Source organism: Salvelinus namaycush, chromosome 29 (genome assembly GCF_016432855.1).
Source record: "Salvelinus namaycush isolate Seneca chromosome 29, SaNama_1.0, whole genome shotgun sequence".
Taxonomy (NCBI): Eukaryota; Metazoa; Chordata; class Actinopteri; order Salmoniformes; family Salmonidae; genus Salvelinus; species Salvelinus namaycush.
Window position 1 is genome coordinate 21,736,850 of NC_052335.1, and position 12,347 is coordinate 21,749,196.

Genomic DNA, 12,347 nt, shown 5'->3' on the forward strand with positions numbered 1-12,347 from the left:
TTTTAAAACTGCATTGTTGGTTAAGGGCTTGTAAATAAGCACTTCACTGTAAGATATACACCTGTTGTATTTGGCGCATTTGACAAATAACATTTGATTTAATTTGATTTGAGATAAGACCTGAGACTTATATTAGCAAACCCATCAATGACTGATGAGTTACATAGAGAAAATATGCTACCTGGACATTTGAGATCAATCAAATACAAGTAGCGAAAGGCATTGACATTTGTTCAGATCTGGATGGTGCAATAAAGACACTTAATCATTTCCATGTTTTCTTTCAAGACACACAGAATTTACTCTGAGATGCTATCATTAAAGGGCAAAGCAAAGAGCTTGCCATCTTCACATAAGTATGTAAAAGTTCTTCTGTTGATAAATGTGTTATTACTAACCTGGCATTGTACGAAGCCCCAGCAATAAGATATTCATGAGTCCTCAATTGAAAGAAAACATGCAATGACAGATAGAGAGACACACTCTCTTCTACGGCTGTTTGAACTCTAAGCACTGTTTACTTCCACACTCATTGGTTTCTCTGAATTTGTGTGGACGAAGCATAATGTTGGACACCCCTAACTGATCAAGGAATACAGCGTCTGCAGTTCTGCTGCTGATGTAGTCATTAAGACTTACTGGCAGCAGGCCTCAAGTGCATTAACTACTCATGCTAAATGACCATTATAGAGAAAGGGGTCAAGACTTGACGATCAAAAGTAACTGTTGATGTACTATTGACTCCACAATAACATGTCATGAATTTGTTGTGGGTTAGCCTAGCAGACACAGTAACAATACTCCAAATGGGGTGGGCCACAGTTTTGCTGTGTCAAACCAAATCATAAGTTTGTCCTGCCAGCTTTAAGTGGCCATCTGGATTCATGCTGCATCAAGTAACGACCGAGCTCAGCGCTACGGGGAAACATCTGAAAACACAAACTAGCTAACTGAGCTCTCAGACAACACTAAGGCTATATGGATCTAATAGTGTTGCACGGTATACTGAAACTTCGGTACTTTCTCAATACTAGAACATGAAATACGTCTCACGGATCAAGTCTGTATCAGCGCAGCCGATGTCCCCCTTAATGCCACGTTCACGTGCAAGTCGGAATTAGGAAACTGACATTTCCGACATGCTAACTGGTTGTAGTTATACACGTTCAACGAAACATCAAGTCATACATTTCTGACTTTCCTAGTTTCGACTAGCATTTGAACGCGGCATAAGCCTTGTTCACATTACTCATAAGCACTCAGTCACGTGGCACCGGATGTCATGCATTTTAATGAGAACATCCATAGCAGAGTGTAATCGCAACGCCCCCTTGTGGTTGAAGGCTCCTTTGCGAGAAGTTCTCTGCATACTTTGACATTTTCCAAACTTTGTTTTCGTCTTCAGTCCAGCCAGTGTCCGTCGAAGAACAGGAAGTTACCAAACCACAGAAGAAGGGTATAGCTAGCAACTTGTAACCCATAAATTAGTACTATTTTAATTCTAATGTTAAACAATGCACATTGCTTGTTAAACCAATTATATTATATGACTGTTGCCTCCCGTTTAAGTTTATTGTGATGATAAGGAAGTTTGTTTTTATTATAATTATTAGGTGGAGGTGGCTAGCAACAGTGGTATCCTCAATCAACCTATGTTTTAGCTAGCTGACATTAGCTAGCTAGCTTGAATAACTATAAAGTTAGAGAAACAAGTTGAGAAAAATGTAACGAAACAAAACATGTTTAATTATCACTTGAAACAACATACGTATCCTGCCTTGGATGAAAAATTCACATTTGGCAATCTCCCAAAATAAATGTGATTTCCATCTTGCGTTAAAAAACACTATACTCAAAGATATTTATAACTAACCCAAGATAGTTCATCTGTGTCATTTACAGTGGGAGCAAATGAAGCAGAACAAGCAAGGAGGTGGACTAAGCCAAGCACGCGCTAGCAAGATCCTATTGGTGCGTTGTAGCATGTATTTTGTATTTATGTTAGGGAACACCGCCTATTTGAAGCGCGAGTGTGCACAAACTCAATTCGACCTTACAGTCCTTCTAAACAACACAATTTTTTGCAACTTTGGCAAAGCGTCAAATCTATAAAACTTAGTGGGAACAGAAAAATACATTGAGATCAGACATTTCATCGATAAGAAAATTTGCAGAATGTACGCCCAGTTTCCCGTAGTTCCATCCTCTCCCTCTACCCATGACTGGACTTCCTCTTATTACCATTTTTGGTGGTCAGAAAATGTTCTAAACGGATGTTTCAGTTTTATAGCCCCTGTGACATGTCTGTGTTACCCCTTCTGTCTGTGCTACACGTTCAGTAGCGGGCAACAGTGTAAAGTACTTAAGTAAAAATACTTTAAAGTAGTACTTATGTCGTTTTTTGGGGTATCTGTAATTTACTTCACTTTACTATTTATATTTTTGACAACTTTTACTTTTTCATCACTACATTCCTAAAGAAATAATGTACTTTTTACTCCATACATTTTCCCTGACACCCAAAAGTACATTTTGAATGCTTAGCAGGACAGGAAAATGGTCCAATTCATGCACATATTGGCCGGTTCAAGTGCTAGTCCGAACTAGGAAACTGAAATTTCCGACTTCTAACTGTTTGTAGTCATACAGCATTCAACGAAACAGCAATTTTCGTGTTTCTTAGTTTCCTAAGCTACTTCTACGCAACTGTTCAGTAGAATAAAATAAATCCCAAATGGAAGAGAAACAGATTGTTTGTTGTCTGTAGCCCCATGAAATCAACCAAAACAAGCTCAATACCTTAATGCATGCTCATATTTGTATTGAATATGCATTCACCTGTATTGTAAATAGGCTTAGGCTACATCTTAATTTACCCAGTTTATCAATAGAAATGTACCATTCCCATGAATGATTATCATTATGTTGATATTTTTGATTAATTGATTATATGATTGTATAATTGATTCATTAATGCATACCTGGTGCTCTGAAAAATATAAATGTTTAGATGTAAATGTAAAAAATGTAGATGTAAAAAAGTTGAAAGTAATGATATTGAACTCAAAAGATGCCCAACGGTTGAACAGAGCAGTAGCTGAGTTTATCTGTCTGGATCAAGTGCAATTCTGTGACTTTGGCTAATATGCCTTATTTTTTGCAGCGGTATCGTTTTGGTATCGTTGATGAATTGAGTATTGTGATTGTATCAAGCATCGTGATACTAAACCTGGTATTGGTATCGAAGTCAAAATTCTGTTATCGTGACAGAGCTAGGATCTAATTATACATCACAAATGGATGTGCATCACACAACACTCTGCAAAGAAGACCAAGGGGGAGTAGGCCTTGGTTTGAAGAGCAAGTTGATTTGATGGAGTTTGTCAGAATGTAAGCACTTTCAACAATCAGAATGAGAGGGTTATAGAATATGGGTTGATGCATTTTATGCTTTATGACCATTTTCCCTATCTCTTCCACCATAAAGGCTTTTGTGAAGACGATTCCTCAGGCTTGAGCTAAACACATGATAAAGATATTATGTACGCTGCAGGGGGCTTTATCAAGTCATGCTGAGAATCATTCACTTGATGTATGCCTGACAGACAGAATACTGTTTCTGAAGGTTTCAAGTAGAAAGCCATAGATAGACTAAGCTACAATCACATTCAAATATATGTGTGATTATCTATTCTCTGGCTTGATGCATTCTTGTTCTACAGGTGACACTTACCCGGAATAATTGTATCTCACTCTGCTTGTCTAACTAATGTTGTTACCTCGTTATGCAGGTCTCGTTCACAGGAGTAATCCATAAAAGCCTGTCCTCCGAGCCAAGGGAATATCAATAGTGACTCAACTTGGATTTCAACGATAGCCCCCTCTGGTGCTGCTGCCTGCTACATCACAACCACTCCATCACATTAAAGGCTACAATAAAACAGTCCCTAAGAAGGGATATAGCAGAAACTCATAATACAGTACATTTGGCAATAAGACCCCTTTTGAATCCAAGCCATAAAATCTGTAGCTAGATGTATTAATGCGTAATTACCGCTAGCTGACCGCTAGGGCTGTAGTAGAGCGGGTCGAACGTTTCAAGTTCCTTGGTGTCCACATCACCAATGAACTATCATGGTCCAAACACACCAAGACAGTTGTGAAGAGGGCATGACAACACCTTTTACCTCTCAGGAGACTGAAAAGATTTAGCATGGGTCCCCAGATCCTCAAAAAGTTCTACAGCTGCACCATCGAGAGCATCCTGACCGGTTGCATCACCGCCTGGCAAGTGTTGATAAAACATTTACTGGAGACAGGAGATCAAGTTGAGACATAGGACTAGGTGGATATTGTATAATAAGGCCGTTTATTCAAAGGTAAAGATATCTGGCAATCTGTGCTGCACGGCCCCGTTCTGTCTGATTCATATGGAATCGTCGGAGAAGAGACTCTAAACATATTGTGCAGTTCATTATACACTGAATGAAGTAGGTTGATCTAGTAGTCTGGCCTTCTGATTGGTCGATCTGGGACGTGGGTAGTCCTGTTCGGGCCTGGTATCGACGTTCCATTGGCTCTTAACATAGTTCTTTGTCTTGAGTCCCAACCTTGAATATAGTGTGTGTGGGGTTGTTTTAGCAGATTCCTGTTCATGGGGGAGGGTTGTGTGTGTGGGTCTGTGGCTGTTATCTGATGAGAACAACATGTGTGGGGAAGAGAGGGGGATGGGTGCCTGTTGTGTCAAGTATAGCTTGTGTTGAGAAGTTTGTTATAACAAGTTTCCAGTATCTATTACAATTTCTTACACAAGCAGTACCGGAGCGCCAAGTCTAGGTCCAAAAGGCTCTTTAACAGCTTCTACCCCCAAGCCATAAGACCGCTGAACAATTAATCAAATGGCCACCCAGACTATTTACATTAACTCCCCCCCACTGCTGCTACTCTCTGTTTATTATCTATGCATAGTCACTTCACCCCTACCTACATGTACAAATTACCTTGACTAACCTGTACCCCGGGACATTGACTCGGTACCGGTACCCCCTGTATATAGCCTAGTTATTGTTATTTTATTGTGTTACTTTATATTCTTTTTTACTTTTGTTTATTTTGTAAATATTTTCTGAACTCTTCTTGAACTGCACTGTTGGTTAAGGGTTTGTAAGTAAACATTTCACGATAAGGCCTACACTTGTGTTCGGTGCGTGTGACAAATAAAGTTTGATTTGATTTGATGTAGTACACCCTCTCCTTCTCCTCCTGAGACAGGTGACCCAGGATGAGGCTAAATTACAGGCAGTGGGCATCTCAGAGGACACCTGATTCCAACAATATTACTTTACAGTAAGACTCCAACCATTTCCACATAATAGTACCTTATGTGTCCCTGTGTTGAGAAGGTACACTATCAATGAAGGACTTCTACATTACTGATTAGATTACATTGTGTTCTGGCGCCTGCCCCCTTTTATTTATTATCAAAGCCAGCAGTTCAAAGGAGCCATACAAAGCGTGCCAGGATGTAAATGCTGCCGGTTTCCACCCGCCTTCCATTTCTTTGGCAGCTTTCAATGGGGAAGGAAGGCCTCACTCAGGGGAGAGAGATGCTACTGCTGCTCAAAACGTTCAGTTCCATGTAATACCTTACAGTGTAAATGTAATGTAAACAAGATTGAGCTTCTTGAGATGTGCAGAAGTGAAAACTCCAACGCCTTACCAACATCTCCCTGATGTTCTGTCTGAAGTGGATGAGGCTGGTGAATATGGATGAGACACAAGATGCACATAAAAGGTTTGTTTTCACCCCAAATTACATTTATCTTCCAGTGGGATATGAGAACAGCCTTGTCCTATACCTGGCCTGTCAGCTTGGTTTTTACTCTGTGGTTCTGTTTCTCTATCTCCTCTCACCATCACCAGCTCGCACCTCATAACACTGATCTCATCTCACACTGCCCTCAATGTTGCTGCTGCAACAGCACACAGGTTGGCCATGTTGTTGGGCTGGTTTCCTCAGCCGCCACTTTCTGTCTGTGGGCTGCTTCCATTGGCCATCAGCCTGCATGTCCCAAGGGTTTATGGCTTCTGAAAGCGAACCAAACCCAGCTTTCCTGTAGCCGAACAGCCGCTAGACTAAAACCATCCAGATTCTCACTGCGTGTTGGTGACAGTCTGTGACTGTCAAGAGTGGTAAAGTAAACAGTAACACACATTCACACAAGCAGACATGCACGCGCCCTCATACACAAACACATGCATGCAATTTTTAAATGCAGTCATTCTATGTAGGCCTAATTGGCTATTTATGTCAATGACTTGATCCAGGTAGGACACCATTTACTATAAATGGCACTCCAATTCTATTCACGAGTGCAGCATATGCTTCAACTTTTTTTGCAGCCAAGTCACCCGTGATACGAGTCAGTATTCAACGTCCATTCATGTTTGAGGACGTTGAGCGGTGACATGTAAACCAGCCACTTGGTGCAACAGTGAGCGCTTTTACCTTCAAGTAGGTTTTCGGTTTTGCTAGGGCGTTGTGGACGGAGATAGCCATAAGTGTATGCATCTGCCTCTGGTGCTATAGGTTGCATGCTCAAATCCTAGCCTACCTGAAAACACATCTCTGTGATGTTGAAGTCGAGCTTCTCCACCCCAAAGCACATTTCACCATTTCTGAATAGTTCCATTCCATAGTCCCAGCGTTCAGCCTCTATTGAATCATCCTCCTGCAATGCATGTGTTTACAATAGAGTTTTCTAAACCTTTACCGTTAATTTACAGCATAGTTTTAGTTTGCTAATACTGGCAGTTTATTATGTCAAGCAAACATTTGTTTCTTTCCTTATTTTATCTCCGCTATTTCTACTTGGATGCAATATCAAGCAGCTCTTAAGCGCTTGGTAACACTTACGAGGTAAAGGTTTGCTTTATACTTCATTCCAAAAGAAAATCATATTGCTGTTTATTTTGTTCTGCTGTGCTTCAACTGGCAGGTCAGCTCCACTCTTCTGTTTTGTTTAGAATTAGGCCTATCTGCGCTCTCCACTCTTCGGATATGTTTGAGATTAGGCCTATCTGCGCGCTCCACTGTTCGAATATGTTTGAGATTAGGCCCATGTGATGCTAATAATTAATATTGTCAATATGTGTACTCCTACTCAAATGTACTGTATATATGGCAAAAGGATGTTATCCTATTTAATTAATGATTTAGATTAGTGATTATATTATGGTACATGCCCCAGTTTACATCTTTTAAGTAATTTGATTTGTCCCATAGATTGTGGGCCAGTTGGTAGGCTCCAGAAAGTGTGGCCATGGGCGAGGTCCTATAAATACCTGTGTTGAGGAAGTGATCACCGTTAGGGCGCCTCTAATACTCAGCTGATACAGGGGAGAGTAGAAGATAGCCAGACTTGTAAATTGAGCTAACAAACAGAAGTTGGGTTTTGGAGAAACGCCATCAGTGCGTGCTCTGCAAGCAATTCAGCAGATGAAGGTGTGGCAAGTGCACGATGAACGGATAGACATGGTTATGGGCAGCAAGGAAGAAGGAGAAGAACCGAGTGCAGTGGGAAGATGTGTGTTGAGGAAGAATGGCGCCAAGTACTTCAAACCATATTCTGCTGGCTCTGATGGCTCATAAATGTGGTGATAGATCTGGTGAAGACCTTCAAGTCCAAGTCTCGCCCCGATGGTCAAGCAAAGGATGATTCGGGCCCAGTGGGAGAAACATTTCTGGAAAAAGTGGATCCCTGCTTTTTAGCTGATCCATACGTAGTCTCAGGCTGGGTAGAAAAGAAGTTGGGTACTGTTAAATCGGTGAAGATAGCTCGAAGTGTTTCTTCCATCCAGAGGGAGCAGGTGCTTTGCGTCATGTGACTAGGGACAAGACCTGCTTTGCTCTCCGGAGCAGGGCGCCTTTTACTGGGGTGTCATTACGTGTTGAGGTGGAGCAACTGAAATGTAAGCTGAAATGCGAGTGTGGTGAAACTGAGATGACATTTTCTGTCCTTTTTGAAGCAGTCTTTACCTGATAAAGTCATGTTAGGATCTGTCAGTTATCCACTGAGAACTTCTGTGCCAAACCCACTAAGGTGTTTCAGATGCCAAGGTCATGTCGCAGCAGTGTGTACAATAGGAGGGAGATTACAAGATGTGAGATGTGTGCAGGAGAGCATTGGACAAAGGAATGTGTAGTAAAAATGTGGCAATTGTTGGGGTGCCCGTGTTGCTAGGGATCAGAAGTGTCCAGTGCGAGAGAGAAAGGTTGAGGTTGCCAGGGTCATAGTAGAACTGAATGTGTAGTAAGCTGAGGCAGTGAAGAGAGTAGAGAATGATGGTTCAAGGTAAGGCTAGTGGTCACCAACCGGTCGATCGCTACTGGTCTATCTCCAAGGCAATCCTAGTCGATCACCAAACATTTCTGTAAAAAAAACAAAGATAAAGCCTTGCGTTGCAGATGTTGTTTTCCCCCCCGCTCTGTTGGCGGTAGGTGCACTTGATTCAGCAGCTCTAGGGCCGGGAAGGCAAAGTATTCACATTTTTAACCATTTCATGTATCTGAATTAGAATTCCTCCTACCCAGCAGGCCAAGAGAGAAAATCAAGTGCACCTATAGGTCTACCATTGGATGGTGACCACTGGCCTAGGCCAATACAGAGTGATACGAAGATGTGCTTCAGTAAGGTTGGCTTCTTAGCATTCATTGCCATGGTTAATAACTGTACCGCAGAAAAGAAACGTAAATGACAGAAGATATGTTGTGGTATGTGCAGTATAACAAGGTTATACTGCAGAAGAGTTACAAGGTGTTGAATGAAAGAGTCCCGTCCTCCCAGGCCGTCGGCCTAGTGTAGCATCGTTTAGGGTCATAGTAGTGGAATGGGGTGGTGTTTTTTATTTTTATGAAATAGTTGTATATAGGTGTAGAGTTATTGGGTAGTGCAATTATTACTTTTTGTATCACAAAATGTAACGTGATTGACCACACACTACAGCACAGTAGGTGGCGGCATGCACAAACAAAATGTGCGAATGCTATGATACCGAAGAAGAAGAAGAAGAAGAAGAAGAAGAAGAAGAAGAAGAAGAAGAAGAAGCAGCCATCACCGTTAGCCAGTGTTGTAATTGCTCATAGGGTCGTGGGTAACTGCATTCATGGAGTGTGTCTGAAGGTGGACGTGTCAACAGATGTGGGAGGATCAACAGAATTGGATGTATGGAAAGCGAATCAGCTAATTGGGCAGATTTGTTGCCACTTGTGTGGCTGATTGGGCTGCACGACAAGTTGATTGTTGACAACTGTAACTAAGCCTAACCCTAACCCTTTTCCTAACCTTAACCTCATTCTCCTAACCTGCCACGTTCATTATCCTAACCTGCTATGTTAATTATCCTAACCTGCTACGTCAGTTCTCTTAACCTGCTTTGTAAACATTAAGCGTTCCAATAATGGAGCACTAAAGTTACACCCATTGCTGTTGATCCACCCACTAATGTTACACCCATCGCTGTTGATCCATCCACTAAAGTTACACCCATCGCTGTTGATCCACCCACTAAAGTTACACCCATCGCTGTTGATCCACCCACTAAAGTTACACCCATCGCTGTTGATCCATCCACTAATGTTACTCCCATCGCTGTTGATCCATCCACTAAAGTTACACCCATCGCTGTTGATCCATCCACTAAAGTTACACCCATCGCTGTTGATCCACCCACTGATGTTACACCCATCGCTGTTGATCCACCCACTGATGTTACACCCATCGCTGTTGATCCACCCACTAAAGTTACACCCATCGCTGTTGATCCATCCACTAATGTTACACCCATCGCTGTTGATCCATCCACTAAAGTTACACCCATCGCTGTTGATCCATCCACTAAAGTTACACCCATCGCTGTTGATACACCCACTGATGTTACACCCATCGCTGTTGATCCATCCACTAATGTTACACCCATCGCTGTTGATCCACCCACTAAAGTTACACCCATCGCTGTTGATCCATCCACTAAAGTTACACCCATCGCTGTTGATCCACCCACTAAAGTTACACCCATCGCTGTTGATCCACCCACTAATGTTACACCCATCGCTGTTGATCCATCCACTTCTTTTGCAACGCCCACTTTCAGACACACTCCAAGTATGCAGTTACCCATACTTGAGTAAGTTAGCCCAGGGGTTTTCAAACATCTCCTCGGGGACCCACAGCCATTCCATATATTTGAACTATTCCAGAGCTAGCACACCTGATTCAAGTTATCAACTAATAATCATACCCTTGACTACTGCTGCATACTTAACCAAGTGGGAAGTGGGAATTTATATACGTATCACATACAACTGGGAAAAATCCACTTGAACAGCCCTCCAACTGGTAATTACTAGTCGGAAACTCATCTATCATCATGAGTTCCCACTTCAACCACATGGTGACCTCTGACGTCACCTACTAAAGAAATTATCTTGATGAAAGCATTTTCGGCAGTTAAATGCAACAATAAAACATTATTTCTAAAAAGCAATCTATTAATATGGTTTTTGAACACTATAATTTGTTGCAAACATGAGAGCTGTACTTTAAGTTTATGGATTACGCAGCTTGTTGATCTTTAGCCAATCAGCGTTTCTCAATGAGTTCAAAGCACGGGAATTCATCAAACTGGTATTTACAACTTCCCAAAAGGTAAATTCCCACCTCCCACTCGGTTATGAACGCAGCATGGGCGCGTTGCTGATGCATACCAGATCTTACAGTGCTTGGATAGGTATTTTACGTATCAGCTAACCACATCATATAGCAATCTGGTGCCCGACGTCACAGTCGATGACTTAGCACACAACCATTGGCTGATGCAAACAACGTCTGAGCAGAGGAACGCGACCTAGGTAAATCAGGTGAGCAAGTTCAGGGCTACAATGTCTGTGGGTCTCCGAGGAGAGGTTTGAAAACTACTGGCCTATTTTAGTAGGAATGCCTATTTAAGCCTAATCCTTCTAATTTTGGATCCTTTTAGTGTTTTTTATTTGTTTGTTTTGTCAGTCTTTTTCCACATTTTCCTAAATATTTTTGCCAATCTTTTTGTAGGCTTATCACCTATCATTACTGTGTTATGGACCATGAGACTGATTACCTCAGAGTGGGCGCGTTCCAGTGGAGCACTTTTGTCAAGACGTTTTCCACATTTTGTTGTGTTACAGCCTGAATTTAAAATGTATTAAATTGAGATTTTGTGAGCTAAGACTGGCGCAGCAGACTAAGGCACTGCATCGCAGTGCTAGAGGTGTCACTACAGATCCGGTTATGATCCCTGGCTGTGTCGCAGCCGGCTGCGACTGGGAGACCCATGAGGCAGCGCACAATTGGCCCAGCGTCGTCCGGGTTAGGGGAGGGTCTGGCAGGCCGGGATGTCCTTGTCCAATTGCGATTTAGCGACTCCTGTGGCGGGTCGGGCGCATGCACGCTGACACGGTCACCAGTTGGGTGGTGTTTCCTCTGACACATTGGTGCGGCTGGCTTCCTGGCTAAGCGAGCATTGTGTCAAGAAGCAGTGCGGCTTGCAGGGTCGTGTTTCGGAGGATGCGTGGCTCTCGACCTTTGCCTTTACGGGAGTTGCAGCGATGGGACAAGACTGTAACTACCAATTGGATATGAAAAAAGGGGTAAAAAGTAATTAAAAAATATGATATTTTGGCCTACCCACAATACCTTATAACGTCAAAGTGGAGTTATGGTTTTCAAAATTTGTACAAATTAATTAAAAATGGAAATCTGAAATGTCTTGAGAAAACAAGTATTCAACCCCTTTGTTATGGCAAGCCTAAATAAGTAAATTATATTTAACAAGTCACATAATAAGTTGCATAGACTCACTCCGTGTGCAACAATAGTGTTTAACATGATTTTTGAATGACCACCTCATCTCTGTACCCCACACATACAATTGTCAGGTCCCTCAGTCGAGTAGTGAATTTCAAACACAGATTCAACCATAAAGACCAGGGAGGTATTCCAAATGTGGCAAAGAAATTCACTTTATGTCCTGAATACAAAGCGTTATGTTTAGGGCAAATCCAACACAACTGATCACTGAGTACCACTCTTCATATTTTCGAGCATGGTGGTGGCTGCATTATTGTTACGGATACAAGTGTTCTGTGTGTATCCTGTGTGTATTTCTTTTCTCTCCTTCTCCCCTACTCACAGGTGACAATAATCATTCCCCAATCAGTCATCAATCAGTCGCTAATCGGAAGACACCTGCTCCTTTTCCCTTACCCAATCACAGTCCTTTTCCCTTGGTTTAAAACCCCTGTCAGTTGTTGT